The sequence below is a fragment of the Euleptes europaea genome, chromosome 1, assembly GCF_029931775.1.
Source record: "Euleptes europaea isolate rEulEur1 chromosome 1, rEulEur1.hap1, whole genome shotgun sequence".
NCBI lineage: Eukaryota > Metazoa > Chordata > Lepidosauria > Squamata > Sphaerodactylidae > Euleptes > Euleptes europaea.
The window spans coordinates 87,084,374-87,100,025 of record NC_079312.1 but is presented as its reverse complement, the minus strand read 5'-3'; the positions used below and the strand labels follow the sequence as shown (position 1 = coordinate 87,100,025).

The 15,652-nt window shown below is 43.1% G+C and overlaps 1 non-coding gene across 1 annotated transcript; it reads left to right on the top strand.

Annotated features, from left to right (window-relative positions):
* Positions 1 to 379: 379 nt before the first annotated feature.
* On the top strand, positions 380 to 451 carry TRNAG-GCC (transfer RNA glycine (anticodon GCC)). The gene has a single exon. It is a non-coding gene; the product is annotated as a tRNA-Gly (tRNA).
* The last annotated feature ends 15,201 nt before the right edge of the window (positions 452 to 15,652 follow it).

Genomic DNA, 15,652 nt, shown 5'->3' with positions numbered 1-15,652 from the left:
TGGTACCCAGAGCGAGGTCTTTTCAGGAGTGGTGCTGTTGCTATGCAACAGCCTCTATATAGAAACTCACCAGGCCACCTATTCATGAAAAATTAGGGCTAAATCGAAGGTCATTTAATCCCCTCCCCCCACCCCCACCCCTACACACCAGTTAATTAAACAACACCTTTTGGGACTCTCTGAATGTCTGCATTGTCAGGCCTTATTCCTTGAATCTCTAATAACTCCATGGCCAATGTGCCCATGCCAAAGACTTATTAGTCCGAACACATGAAAGGACACGTGGAGATGGGCCTGCAGTACTGCACATCTGAGTTTCTAATCTGTACATGGCAGGTATCTGGAAAGTAACTAGCTATGCCATGTCTGTTGTTTGGAAGGGGCTGTGGCTCAGTGGTAGAGCATCTGCTTGCCATGCAGAAGGTCCCAGGTTCAATCCCCGGCATCTCCAGTTAAAGGGACTAGGCAAGTAGGTGATGTGAAAAGCCTCTACCTGAGACCCTAGAGAGCCACTGAAAAGTAGACAATACTGACTTTGATGGACCAAGGGTCTGATTCAGTATAAGGCAGCTTCATATGTGTTCATGTGGAATGGAAAGCAATATAGTGAATATGCAATGAATGACCATGCCAGAATAGATGGCTGAGGATGCACGCACCCTGGGACATGTGGAAGAGGAGCTTAGAGCTTTTCAGATACAAACTATAATGCTCTGGGAGGTACTTGAGACACCTTAATAGGAATACAGGAGCTTCGGAAAGCCATGAAGCCTGCCCTAAGCACATTCAGGGGAGTGAGCAAGAAAGCACCACAGATGATGGAAAATCTACCTCTCGGGACACGACTAGGAAGAAACGTACAGAACTTCCCATTTTGACACTGGCAGGCTGCTCTGGAGCCTTGGAATGCCCATCCGGGGGTGACTGGTTTTCAGCCGCAGAGCCCTATGCAGGAGAAACCAGAAAGAACAGAAGGTACAAGCTAGAACAAGGCTGGTAGTGCTACACACAAAAATTACCAGCAGGGATGTAATGTGGGGGAAGGATCAGGCTTGCCATTAGCATAATGATCTGCTACTCCATATGAACAGGCAACACAGGCGCCAAGAGGGGGGTGGCATTAAAGAGAATAATATGCTTCGAGCTGATGAGGATCTTAAGTACTCTGCACACGTATAGGAAAGAAAAGAATGAAAGAGTAACACTTTCACTGTGCAGGGCACTCATCGAGATGCATAGTGGTGTCTATGCACAGCGAGGAAAAGACATGTAGAGGTATTTGTATAGTTAACAGCTAACAATGCTTCTTTAATGGACACTAATGCCTACTTAAGGGAACACTGATGACCTTTGCTTGTTTCTGGCGACTAGCTGGAGTGAAACACTTTGATCCATCATAGCCAGTGAAAAAGCTTGACTGTTCTAGCTTTCTGGCAGGAAGGGCCTCGGTGTTCATGCTGTTTACTTGTGGAGAACGGATTCTTTTTTACAGCCAAGCATGATCTTCTAGGAGCCTGCATGCTCTTCCACCTATTTCTGCAAATAAACGGCTATCAAAAATTCATACGCCTCTAGTACTTTCTCTTTGAAAGGAGGGTAGGCAGTGGTGGCCACCATCCTGAGTGAGGTCAGTGCATGAGCAAGCAGTCAAGAGCAGCTGTCTCAGCATCTTGCTTGCCTGTCCACTTGTCTCCCTTGGGGCAGCCCCCAGTGACCCTTTTAGAAGGCCCCGCTCCTTCCGCTACTGCTGCTCAGAGAGACAGTGACAGGGGAATAAGCCTAGGCACTATCAATAGGTGACTTAAAAACTGAGAGCAATGAATGACCACCAAGAGCAGTGCTTCCTGCTGTTCATTCACTCACCCCCACTTGCAGGCAAGTGCCATATGCTTAGGGTTGCCAAACTCCAGGTGGTTAGCAAAGATTAGCAGCACAGGGCTCTTAAAGATAAATCAATTAAATTTACTAACAAATTTAAACGTTATTACACACAGCTGAAAGGCTGTTTCCACATTTACAACATGCAACCGAAATGAAATAGAAAAATAAATACAAAGTCCCAACCGGGACGTATCACCCAAGTCCAGAACAGAGGAATCCTTATTCGGGAGGGTTGAGTCACCTTTGAAGTAAATCCGAAGGGAGAAGGTTGCGTCACCTCGCAGCAGCAAGTTCCAATTAATTCCAAGGCAAAAAAGGTTGTGTCACCTCACAAAACAAGTTCCAAGATGGCTTAACAAAAATGTCTGTCATGCAGAGGAAAATCCTTATTTCCAAAAACTTCAAGCAAAGGTAATAAACGGAGAATACGGAGAGACGACCCCTCTAGATCCGTGGTCGTTTTGCGAAGTGGAGCTTCTTCAGTCAATATCCTCCTGCTCAAGGGCATGCAAGCCTCTGAAACAATGTACATATCAATATGCAATCTTATAGAAACATTTTAACAGCAAATCATCTGAAAACGTATCGACTATTTGCTGTTATGCCGCTGCGAGGTGACGCAACCTTCTCCCTTCGGATTTACTTCAAGGGTGACTCAACCCTCCCGAATAAGGATTCCTCCGTTCTGGACTTGCGTGATACGTCCCGGTTGGGACTTTGTATTTATTTTTCTATTTCATTTTGGTTGCATGTTGTAAATGTGGAAACAGCCCTTCAGCTGTGTGTAATAACGTTTAAATTTGTTAGTAAATTTAACTGATTTATCTTTAAGAGCCCTGTGCTGCTTATCTTTGCTAATCATACTTTTATCCAGCACTCTTCCTCTGTTTAGTTAGAATTATTCTCATACTATGGCTCAAAAACTCCAGGTGGTGGCTGGAGATCTCTCGCTATTACAACTGATCTCCAGGCGACAAAGATCAGTTCCCCTGGAGAAAATGGCTGCTTTGGCAATTGGACTCTATGGCATTGAAGATCCTCCCATCTCCAAACCCTGCCCTCCTCAGGCTCCACCTCCAAAATCTCCAGGTATTTTAGGGTTGCCAGGTCCCTCTTTGCCATGGTTGAGAGGTTTTTGGGGCAGAGCCTGAGAAGGGGAACTAATCCCTGTCACCTGGAGATCGGTTATAATTCTGGTAGATCTCCAGTCCCCACATGGAGGTTAGTAACCCAACTTTTCAGCCCCTCTAGCTATGGTAGAAATAAAATCAACAAACTGTGAAATATATCAAATGCCAAAAAAATTAACAAGTGTCTACATTTGAGCTTGAGGCCCAGGCCAAACAGGCCCTGAATATGCATTCTAGACGCTGTGCTACCTAACAGCAACCAAGCTATAACTTTATGCAACATTGCCTGCTAGTCTGCATAATCTCAACTGTTTTGCTTTGGGCTCTTAGTTTTGATTTGCTTTCATGGAAAAATTTAGAGTCAGTCTGAAGCTGTGTAATCCCATACTATCTAACTGATATGTCAAATCACAGTCACATTGACAGAATTATGTTGTGGGGGTTGTTTTGTTTTTTGTCAAGAAGCTTATATATGCAGACCTACACTCAACACTGCATAAATCCTTGTTTAGATAAATGGATGGGTAAGTCACAAATGATTCATCTTCCCTCCCCTTATTTTTTCCCTTTAGACTGCTTTCTAGTAATATTTTGCAATTCCAGTTTCCTTTGGAATTTACAGTGCAAAACTAAACAGAGATTCATCTTTCTAAGCCCATTGACTTCAGTTGACTTAGAAAGGTATAATTTTGTTTAGGATTGCACCATAATAGTCTCAGCAGCCCTTTTTATGCATGTTCCATCTCAACAAACTCTGTTGATTAACATTTCAAACTCAATTTTAACCATGTCTGTTTTGACAGTTGCTTTACATTTTTTGGTCTGATTAGATTTTCAATTTTGTTCACCAGTTTAAAGATGTTTAGTGGTCAAGGGACACAAATTTTACACATAAATCCATAAACACAATCCAACAGAGATTTTCACATGTGCACGTCCCTTGAAAAAGAAGTGATCCTCAAATGACGATTGCATCATTTTCAAAGGGTTTCAGCTTGCTACTGGACTACTGGAGAATTACACAACTTTAAGCTTAACGATGAAGAAACTGAAATTGTTGATGATTTTCTATTCCTTGGCTCCATCATCATCCAAAAGGGAGACTGCAATCAATAAATCAGAAGGAGATTGAGACTGGGAAAGGCAGCCATGAAGGAGCTAGAAAAGATTCTTAAGTGTAAGGATGTTGTGCTGGCAACCAAGATCAAGTTAATTTATGCCATAGTATTCCCTGTTACTATGTATGGGTATGAAGGTTGGGTAATGAAGAAAGCTGACAGGAAGAAAGTTGATTCATTTTAAATCTGGTGTTGAGAGTTTTACAGATACCGTGGACTGCCAAAAAGACAAATAAGTGTATTCTAGATCAAATCAAGCCCAAAATCTCCCTAAAAGCTAAAATGACTAAACTGAGCCTATTGTAGTTTGGTCATGTTATGAGAAGACAAGAGACAGTGAAAAAAACAATAATGCTAGAAAAAGCTGAAGAAAAAGAGGAAGACCCAACATGAAGTGGACTAAGTAAAGGAAGCCAGGGCCCTCAGTTTGCAAGACCTGAGCAAGGCTGTTGACAATAGGATGGCTTGGAGACGTTGATTCACTGGGTCACCATGAGTCGGAAGCAACTTGACAGCACTTAACACACACATACAACTCTGTTCTGGATTGTGGTAACTCCAAAGTAAGTTCAAATAAGTATGCTGAAGATTACATAGCAGCTTGTAGATGTTTTAATTTAAACCACAACTCACCATAGTCAATCTGTTACACTGTCAGTTTTTGGATATCAGTTATGCCAGCTTATTTTCTTAAACTGTTTGCTGGGGGGAGTCAATGTATACTTTCTATATACTTCATTTGCTGTATATCACCTTTAATATGTTCCCTTAAACCATGCCATCTTTTGTGCCTTTCTGCCTCTTCTGCCAGGAACTGCTACTGGAACATAAGTGATGCCACCTGTCTTCAAGCCCTTCTTCACCCAAACTCACATTTTCTGTCATGCCCCTGGAACAACCTGTCTCACCCTGCAGAAACTAAGGCTATGTAACCCAAACGAGAAAATATTCTTCTTCTGTTTATCTCCACCTCCATCCCCTTTGGTTGCCTCCTTATGTCAAAATTTAGATTGTAAACCTTGTAATCTGTAAAACGCTAGACATATTGTTGGAGATATATAAAATAGTAACAGTAGCAGCAACAAAACAGAAACTGCTCAGAAAAATCAGACTAAAAATTATTTCCCAAAATATTCTCTCTCTCTCTCTCTTGCTCTGTGCAGTGTTAAAGGCACAATCTAGCCAAAGTTAAGTAATTTTATGTCCCAGTTATTGTAGGTGGCAGAGTTACATTGGGTTGGATTATACCCTCCATATTTTTACCTCAACTAATGGTTACATTGCCAGTGCTATTATTCACTGGTTTCAATAGCTGCAGAAACTCATGGCTGTCATTTTTTTACCGCTGTGATATAAAGATTGCGTTATAGCCACTATTTTTTGCAAATGTGTGAGCTGATAGTTAAGGGGTATCTTGTATTTGGTGGGTAGAAAGTGCCATGAAGTCACAGCCAACTTATGGCAACCCTGGAGGCAAGAGATGAACAGAGGTGGTTTTGCCACTGCCTGCTTCTGGGTAGCAACCCTGGACTTCCTTGGTGGTCTCCCATCCAAGTAGTAACCAGGACCAATCCTACCTAGCTTCCAAGAATGGACAAGTTTGGGCTACCCTGGGCCATCCCAGGCAGGGAAGTTTGTATTTACACTAATCCAATTCAACTAAATGAGATTATTCTACAGCGAGTGCTTTTTTGATTGTGACATAAGCTATGGAATGGTGAGTCAACCAGTCTGGAGCATCTTCCTGTAGCATCATTTTCCCAGTGTGCCGGTAGAGAGAGTACACCCATCCGTTTCTTTCACTGTGCTCTGCTTCACAAAGGCACAGTTGGTGCTACTTTGCCACGAACATATTGCTATGTTCTCAGTTTCCAATTGTAAAGAAGTTTAAAATGTTGTCAGGCTGGCACAAGGAGCAGCCAGTATTTGCACAACAGACTGTTTCAGGGGTGTAGCAGGTTGAGATGGCTGAGAATGAGACAGTCTTCAGCCTTGACTAAAGTGTCCGTTTTCTTTTCAGGCAGGTTCCTGTGCTTTAAAAAAAAATCAGCATTCAAATAGGAATTGGCATTATCTGTGTGACTGCTCAGGAGCAATAGGATGCTGCTCTTTGGTGAATGACCAAACCTTTAAAGGGTTTTCTCTTTAGTCTGCAAGCAGAGCTATACTGTTTTAGATGCTGAAGAGGCTATTGGGCTTTACACAGAGCGGAACCCTGTGTGAAAGGCCAATTGAAAACCTTGTGCATAATCAATGGTCCAACAAGAGACATATTTTCTAACTGGTGTCACTAGGGGGCACTGCGATCCTCATTAAACAGAAGCAGGGATATGCATTTGTAAATAAACACTGGATTTGAATGTATGTAAGGAATGATCTGGCACACCACCGAGAATCAATGAGATGCGTTTATTCCGAGTGAAGAATTTCCATAATACCTCTACCTAATAAAGGTAGTACACATCCCAATTTTACTGACTGCTCTTTCAGCTTCTGGCAATTTGGTAGCTGTTTACACCTTCTGGTCTTCAGCAATATAAAAGACTTGGTAAAAGCTCAGGACACTAAGCTCTATGCATATAACGTGGATCTCGAAACCTCTCTCTGAAAGATGTGTCATTCTGTTCCACATTTTATTTATACCTTTTTAGCATTCCCTCCCACCCTTCCAAGTTACAGGAGGAGTGTGGAGGAGTTCATCATGGCAGCAGAATGAAAGGAAAGCTGAGTCTTTAACAGATGATGCATTCTGAGTCCCACACAGCCTTATCAGCAGGCAACATAAAATGGCAGGCAACATCGAAAGGCACATACTGAGCATAATTTGACACCAAATTGACCTGTAACACTCTTTAATCATCCTAATGTATTTGCAATCTGGAAAGGAAAAGGGTGGATTTATTCCTCCTTCCACTCCCATTTTTCAGGCCATCCTGGGAAGAAGTTATCATGATCAGGTTTGTGATCACTAGTAGAGGGTCTGGGGGGGTAGTCATTTTGGATTCATTAATCCAGAGTAAAAGGCTGTGCTCTCACTTAACATCAATTCGAGTTAGGCCAGCATGAAATAGAATTTATCACTTTCCCCTTTAACTCTCATTGCCGGGTAACTGACATAACTGATTGCATGCGTGCCCAGTGAGCTAATAGTGTACCATCTCCTTCCTTAAGCTCAGGTCTACCTTCACTTCTTCCTCTCCTCTCCAGAAATAATCCTGTTAAACTGTTTACCAGCTATGAATAAGAAACTCCTTGATGTATGCCTACATATGGTAGCATTGGCAAGAATAAATTTTGCCAGATATTGGAAAAGAGCGATTCTCCAAGCTTAAATACTTGGTTCGACAAAGTAAGAGAGATCTATGTGCTGATTAAATTAACTTACTATCAAAATAACAAAAACATAGAAGAATTGGATAGAATATGGAAACCCACTATATCCAGGATGGAGAACACGCTTAAAAGTTTAGATTCTGTTGGTGGTGGTTCATAAAGAGAGTGTTTATTTAGAAAGTTATGTTTTATTAGTTGTATAAGTACTGGTCAAGTTTCGTTTATTCAAAGTTTTTTAATATTGTATATTTGTAATTTTTAATAAAATTAGAAGAAAAAAAGGACCAGGCAAGTAGGTGATGTGAAAGACCTCAGCCTGAGACCCTGGAGAGCCCCTGCCAGTCTGAGTAGACAATACTGACTTTGATAGACCAAGGGTCTGATTCAGTATAAGGCAGCTTCATGTGTTCATGTGGCTCAGACAGTGTGGACCCACCCTGTCCGTAAACCAATAGTTAAACCATCCCAAGCCTTGATTCTTTTAAAGGTTTGGTAGACAACATGCAGATGAAAGCACTTTTCAGATGCTCAGGTTCAATCCGTACATGAGAGGCTTCAAAGAAAACACTGATGCTGAGCAAGCTGCCTTCCTGTATGCTGAACAGTCTTGGCTCCATCAGAATGAGTCAAAGGACAGCCACAATTGCCTCTCGCCAAAGGATGTTGTGCCTTTCATCTGCCCACATTGGTACACATTGAAGATGCAGAGGGAAAGCCATGATTAAGTGCCAGGCCTAATAATGCACTGACAAGTCCTTAGCCTCAATTGAAGACAGATGCTCATATATGCTGCACCTTTTCAGAGGATAAATGACACCCAGAAATTATGGAAAGGTGGTGGAAACTGATACCAGCTTCCACAGCTTTCTACTCGCCTATCTTCTGGCCACATTCTTAGCACCTTCTTTCTACAATGGAATTCCATCTGTGGCCTTCCTCTTTACTACGACACACGGAATCTGTCTTGTATGCATTCGTGGAATTGTGTCACATGTCCAAAAAAAAAATCCTACACAGAATGCACTTCATGTAGGAGTCTGAGTCAAAACCAGGTATCTCACACATGGATTTTCTACTTACATATATTTTACATACCTAGCATGAATCTCGTGTGTAAGATTATCAGATTTGATGGTTGAGATGTAGGCTCAAATGAAGCCATTTCAAATTTCAGTCACGTGGACCAGATATTTCAATCTTGGGGAGCAGAGTTGATTCAGCCTGGTAAAAAGGACCAGCCGGTTCTTTGATACATTTAAAGCACTGTTTTGAATGCATTTGATTTGAATATTTTGTCTTTATACCTTATAATAACTATAGATGGCACTATTATCAACACAAGGCAGTAGCTTGCTTTTGGAGGTGGGGAGAAAGGTGAATTTGATTGCTTTTGGAATGCATGCTTAGTACAGAAGCCCCTTGAACTGTATTACAAAAGCATTCCATAGTTTAAAAAATACTGCTAAACATTGTTCCTAAAGGCATGACCATGGGGCACTGCTTTCTCTATCCTATTGCAACCCTGTGTATGTTTACTCAGAAGTAAGTCCCACTTTACTTATTGGGGCTTCCTCCCAGGTAAGTGTACATAGAGCTGCAGCCACACTAAACTCCTAAAGGGAAGCATCTTCCTTTCAGGATCTTAACAATATTGGACATTATGAAGCACAGCAAGAATTTAAATGCTGGAACATGGTATTGCCAGTCAGTGCTAACACTCAGATTCTGTTGTAATGGAACTGCATCCAGAGTACCGGTTCCGTGGCATCTATCCTGCCTTCAATCAGTCCCAATGGGTCTATTGCCTGTTAGCAGCAGTTTGTAGTAGTAAATTCTATGTGGTTGGTAAGGAGGGTAAAATCCTCTGTTCAGCCACAGCAGAGGGCCTCCAGCACACTCTGAGATTCCATTTCCACTGAAAGCACTTCTTTAGCAACGCTTTTCCGTATCTACAGAAGCTGCCACAAAAGAGCATGCTTGGAAAGCAAGCATTCAGCAGATGAATAGAAAGTGATGAAAAGCAATAACAGAGGAAGGGAGAGCATTGACAAGAAAAGTCAATCACCCACACAGTACTATTATCTTAAGACAAGGAAACAATCACATAGTGCCTAGTATTAATTATCTTTCTATTAACCATGCAGTGGGAGACAGAAGCATAGAGGATGCAGAGTTATACCCTTCAGGAAGGCAAAATGATATTGGTGCTAAAAAAAAAATCTCCAAAACAGCGGCACGGAACAGAAGGACAAACCCAGGATGGGGATGCAGTGCATCCTGGGTGATTGTTCTGCTGGATCAAAATGGGCCAATTTCATTTTGAGAACCTGTATTTTCACGATGCTAATTGCTTTTTCTTACTTGCTGTGCTCTTTATGGATTGAGTCTAAGCAGGAGGGAAATCAACGCATTCAGAGACAGCTCCCTCAGGCAATTTCATACTCTCTTCAAGTATTCACAGCCTTCCAAGTTTGCTGCATTGACAGCCAGAGCAGTCCCATACAAGATGGAGCTTAAAGGGAATATCAGAAACAGTGGCTTAGCCAAGGAGATATACCCACTGTCCTCCTTGTATCCTTCCATGCCAAAATCAGGTTGCCTGACTGGATGTTGCTCATTGGCCAGACCCATAAGAACATAAGAAAGGCCCTGCTGGATCAGACCAAGGCCCATCAAGTCCAGCAGTCTGTTCACACAGGGGCCAACCAGGTGCCTCTAGGAAGCCACAAACAAGACAACTGCAGCAGCAGCACCCTGCCTGTGTTCCACCGCACCCAAAATAATAGGCATGCTCCTCTGATACTAGAGAGAATAGGTATGCAGCATGACTAGTATCCATTCTAACTAATAGCCATGAATACCCCTCCTCCATGAATATGTCCACTCCCCTCTTAAAGCCGTCCAAGCTGGCAGCCATCACCACATCCTGGGGCAGGGAGTTCCACAATTTAACTATGCGTTGTGTGAAAAAATACTTCCTTTTATCTGTTTTGAACCCCCAGCATGAGACACTTGTCTACAGCTGGGTTGCCTGACACATTCAAGATCTCTTTAAAATATGCTTTAGTTCCAAGAGATTTAGTGAATAAGACCATTATTTCTCCATAATTTGGCAAACTTCCCCTCAGCCTGTGGATGCTAGCAGAGACATAGCCAGTCAGAAGCATTTCTGACAAGACAGAAGCAGGGAAAATCTGGACCATTCTCTAATACTGCTATTACTACTGCTACTACTACTACTACTACTACTGTGTGTGTCTTAAGTGCCATCAAGTCACTTCTGACTTATGGAGACCCTATGAATTAGTGACCTCCAAAACATCCTATTGTTAACAACTTTGCTGAGGTCTTGCAAACTTAGGGCCCTGGCTTCCTTTATTGAGTCCATCCATCTTATGTTGAGTCTTCCTCTTTTTCTGGTGCCATCAACTTTTTCCAGCGTTATTGTCTTTTCCAGTGACTTTTGTCTTCTCTTAATGTGACCAAAGTATGATAGCCTCAGGCACTTTTCACACATGCCAAATAATGCACTTTCAATCCACTTTCAATGCACTTTGCAGCTGGATTTTACAGTGTGAAACAGCAAAATCCACTTGCAAGCAATCGTTAAAGTGCATTGAAGGTGGATTGAAAGTGCATGATTCAGGATGTGTGAAAGCGCCTGCAGTTTAGTCATTTTAGCTTCTAGGGACAGTTCAGGCTTGATTTGATCAAAACCCACTTGTCTTTTTGGCAGTCCATAGAATCCACAGAACTCTCTTCGAACACCACATTTCAAATGAATCAACTTTCTTCCTGCCTGCTTTCTTCACTCTCCAACGTTTGAACCCATACATAGTAATGGGGAATACTATGGTATGAATTATCTTGATCTTGGTCACTGGCAACTACTACTAGAATATAATTACTTGATTCACAGAAGAGACACTGTTTAGTGAGAATATAGGAGGAGGTGTCCTGTTACCCTCTGCTACCCTAGATCAGCATCTATGAAATTTAAGGTTTTTTTTGGGGGGGGGGTCATTTAAAAATTAAGAAATCCATAAACATTTTGATGAGCATGTAAGATCACCATTGCCCCAGACCAAAGTCCATCTAGTCCAGCAGTCTGTGTCTAATTGCAGCCAACCAGATGCCTCTGGGAAGCAGGACATGAAATCAGGCACAAAGTAACCAGTGTATTCATGATACAGGTCCCATTTTCAGTGCATTCTGGTTACACATGATGAGTGTTTTCATTACTCTTATGAGGTTCCTGATAATGGCAAATGGGTAATCAGATCTGTCAATAACACTTTCGGGGGAGGGGGGACGGACACTGACTGCCTTGCAAGTACAAACATAGTAATTCTTCTACCAGTGCAAGAGCACTGAGCTGACCCTCAGAACTGTCCATTGGCTTCACACCTTTTCCTCTAAAGCTGAAGAACTGATGAATGTGGATTTAGGAGAGGGGTTGGCAGAGCGGAGGAGAGGACAGGATTCAGATGAGTATTATACTGATGGGAGAAGGGACCGTATGCCCAAAAGGTGTATAAGCCTGCAATTTCTCACTACACGGAGCCCAGGAACTGCTAAACCAGCAAGCAACATTCAGAACATTTATTCAGAAACAAGTAGACTGAAACATTTTTACATTTTTCCCAATGGCAAAACAGCCTTTGGCTGCAAACCGCGGGGATTAGTGATGGCAAGTATATAGCACAATGGACTCAAATCCACACAGGGGAGGATTAATCCTTAATTTCAACCTCGGCTTTGCATTGTACAAAGCTGTGAAGTAGGATAAAGGTGACCGTTCTGTATCCCTCTGTGAAGGCAATAATTTGCACTCCATACATATCTGGCTTTTCTAGTAGACGCCTACAGGCAGCTACACAGGACAACATTTAGCAGGAAGCTGCACTTTTGCCACTGATGGAAAGGATACTCCTTTCTCCAATTCTGCCTTGACAGATGTGTCCCCTCACCCTGCTTGGAGGGAGACAAAACATGAAGCCGTGGCCGAGGGTTGTTAAGAGATGTGGACAGATGCAAATGGAAAGCTCAGTAGATCCAGGGGCAGCAGCCCATCGGGACCTGAGAGCCAAAGCTCAAAGACACTGAAGAGAGAGCCTACCTAGAAGGCCCAGCCACAGTACCAGTGTAGGAGTGGAAAGGGTATTTCCAAGAGAGGTCTTCTGGTGCTTGACAAACCACAGTAGAAGATCAGATAGTTAAAGAGATGCTACAGGGCCCAAGAGCATTAGGGTCTCATTAGGAACCGAAAGAAAGGGGAGTATTTTCACTCAAATGTGAAACTACACAGAGGAAGGCAATGGCAGACCACTTATGAATAGGGTGGCCAGGTCCATGGTGGAAAATACCTGGAGATTTTGGGGGTGGAGCCTGAGGAAGCTGGGGCTTGGAGAAGGGAGGGACTTCAGTGGCATAGAGTCCAATTGCCATAGCGGCCATTTTCTGCAGGTGAACTGATCTCTGTTGCTTGGGGATCAGTTATAATAGCGGGAGATCTCCAGCCACCACCTGGAGGTTGGCAACCCTACTTATGAATGTCTCTTGCCTTAAAAACCGGGGTGTGTGTGTGTGCCATAAATTGGCTGCCAGTTGACAGCAAAAAAAAAACCAACCCTCACCTCTTGTCTTCTTTAAATCTACATCACTGAAGTGTAAGGACATTTTTTAGTCCTTCTATTCCTCAGAACAAAAGTAGACTCTCACCTTGTTAGCTATTTCAGGGTAACAAAGACCTGTTAACTTCCCTTAAAAAAAAAATCCTGCTTTCTCCTGAATTGAATCTTTCTCCAACCCCAGAATTCTGTAAGCTATTATTCTGTTCAATTCAGAAGCCAACCTTGAAATCTACACTTTGCTCAAACGCACACAGATCTCAAAAGCACCCCAAAAGGTATACAGTAGAAATGCTTCCAGTTGTCGATGACAGATTTTAAATGAATGTTATTTGGAAGGGGGGGAGAAAGGAAAGAAAAAGACCTTCACGCGGCTCATCTAAGAGTTGACAAGTCCTAACAGGGCTTATTTTCCAGAGACAAAAATAACTATTTTTTTTTAAATTCACAGCAGGGCTTTCGCCTACACACTCTGCACCAAGTGAAACCTGTGGGGAGAAAATGTGAAATGCATTGTGCAAATGTAAATGCGACTCACACTGAAAACAGCTTTTCAAACCACTTGCCCTGTTTCCTCCTAGCCTGCTCCCATCTGCGGTGCATAACACAGACTGTGATAACACAATCTCCACATCACGTCATAAATTAAAGGAAAGTTAGCAGAGGGGCCGGTCCCAGTTCTCTCAGCCCACTCAGAGGCAGGTGAGGGTAAACCACCTCTGAACAACTCTTGAATTGAAAACCCTATGGGGTCGCTATGTCAGGTTTGGGTTGACAGCACTTTCCACCAGCCCCACCAGCGGAGGGGCCAGCCATTCTCATGTAACTAACACATGCCTCCCTGTTGCTAGTAAGGCTGAGAGAACCTGGGCAAGAAACAGTGTTAATTCAGCAGTCAGACATGGTACAAAAATCCTGGGAGGATGCAACTGCCCCGGGAACAAGTGAAAACACCTGCATTTTGCAATGCACCATCCAAAAGGTGTCTGAATGGATCCCCCCCCCTTCCAGTATGATGATTGTTTGTAGAAATTTAGCACCAGGGCTCTGAGGGCCACCTCCCATCGTATCATTGCCAAAGACACAAGAGAGCTGGCTCTCATACAGCCCTTTGTTGGTCTGAGAATTTAGAATGGATAGGAGGAATACGCATTACCAGATAGGCGAATGAGTGCAATCAAGAGCCAGGTGCTGTCTCAGAATAATTCAAGAATTTGTCCTGCTGAGTCAGACCAGAGAGACACCCCTAATCCAGCCCTTGGCCTCCCCTTGGTGCACATTCAGATGGAAGAGGAAGAATAAGAGTTGGTTTTTATTTGCCGACTTTCTCTACCACTTAAGGAAGACTCAAACCAGCTTACAATCACTTTCCCTTCCCCTCCCCACAACAGACACCCTGGGAGGTAGGTGGGGTTGAGAGAGCTCTAAAAGAGCTTACCCAAGGTCACCCAGCTGGCTTCATGTGGAGGAGTGGGGAAACAAATCCAGTTCTTACCAGATTAGCCTCCGCCGCTCATGTGGAAGAGTGGGGAATCAAACCCAGTTCTCCAGATCAGACTCCACCGCTCTAAACCACCGTTCTTAACCACACCACACTGGCTCTCCCAAATACCACGGGGGGGGGGATGACTGTGGCGTCTGTTTCTCATCCAGCATTTGGTACTCTGCTTCTGAACATGGGGGCTCCCAGGGTTGGCAGTTGATGGAATGAGGGTTCCTGATTGTACCATAGGGGCTCGGCTGGCTCCTGTCCATCAATAGCACCTGGTCCCGTGCCACCTTCCCCACCTGGTCCCTTGCCATCACTGGCCAGCTGCCAACCAAGCTCCTGCAACGTAGCAGCAGGCACCCAGCCAGCAATGGCATAGTCCTGGAAGATGATGGGTATACATGTACCTTGGCCTGGCCCCTCGGGGCTTCATTTAGACAGTGAATGGCTATCAGTAGACTCATCTGCCTTGGATTTAATCTTGTACAAATGCAATCTATGCATTGCTGTGGCAATTAATTTCATAAGGTAATGAGGCGCTGCACAAAGAAATGCTTCAAGCAAATGCTCCCAGAATACAGCAGGAGGGTTTTGTTTTTAACTCTTTCTCACCCAGGTGTGTCTATGTAGCATTCTTGTGTTAAGTTCTTAAACACAAAGTATTTATGGGAGTAACTTGTGACACTTCTCCTGTTCCCTTGAACTGTGATATGGGAAGGCAAGAGACCACACAGAAAACCCTGCATGGCAGAAAGAGCTCCATGAGAGCAGTGGTTTCCTTTTGAAAATGCCGGGGGCAAAGTAAATAGAGGCGACACTGTTGTCTTCTATTGTATATAAACAAATCTGTAGATCAATATGTAAACATTTGCCCAATGATTATTTCCCCCCTACATACTTTTAGTTTATTCATGTAAACGTGTGCAATGCTCACACATTCCTTAATGATATCCCTGCCTACATTTATAGGATGTTTGCCATTATGCATATTTAGATGAAAACGTTCACATGGTTTCAACCTTTTGTTCTATCTCTGATAAAAATAAGTCCCAGGTCTTCTGAATCCCCACC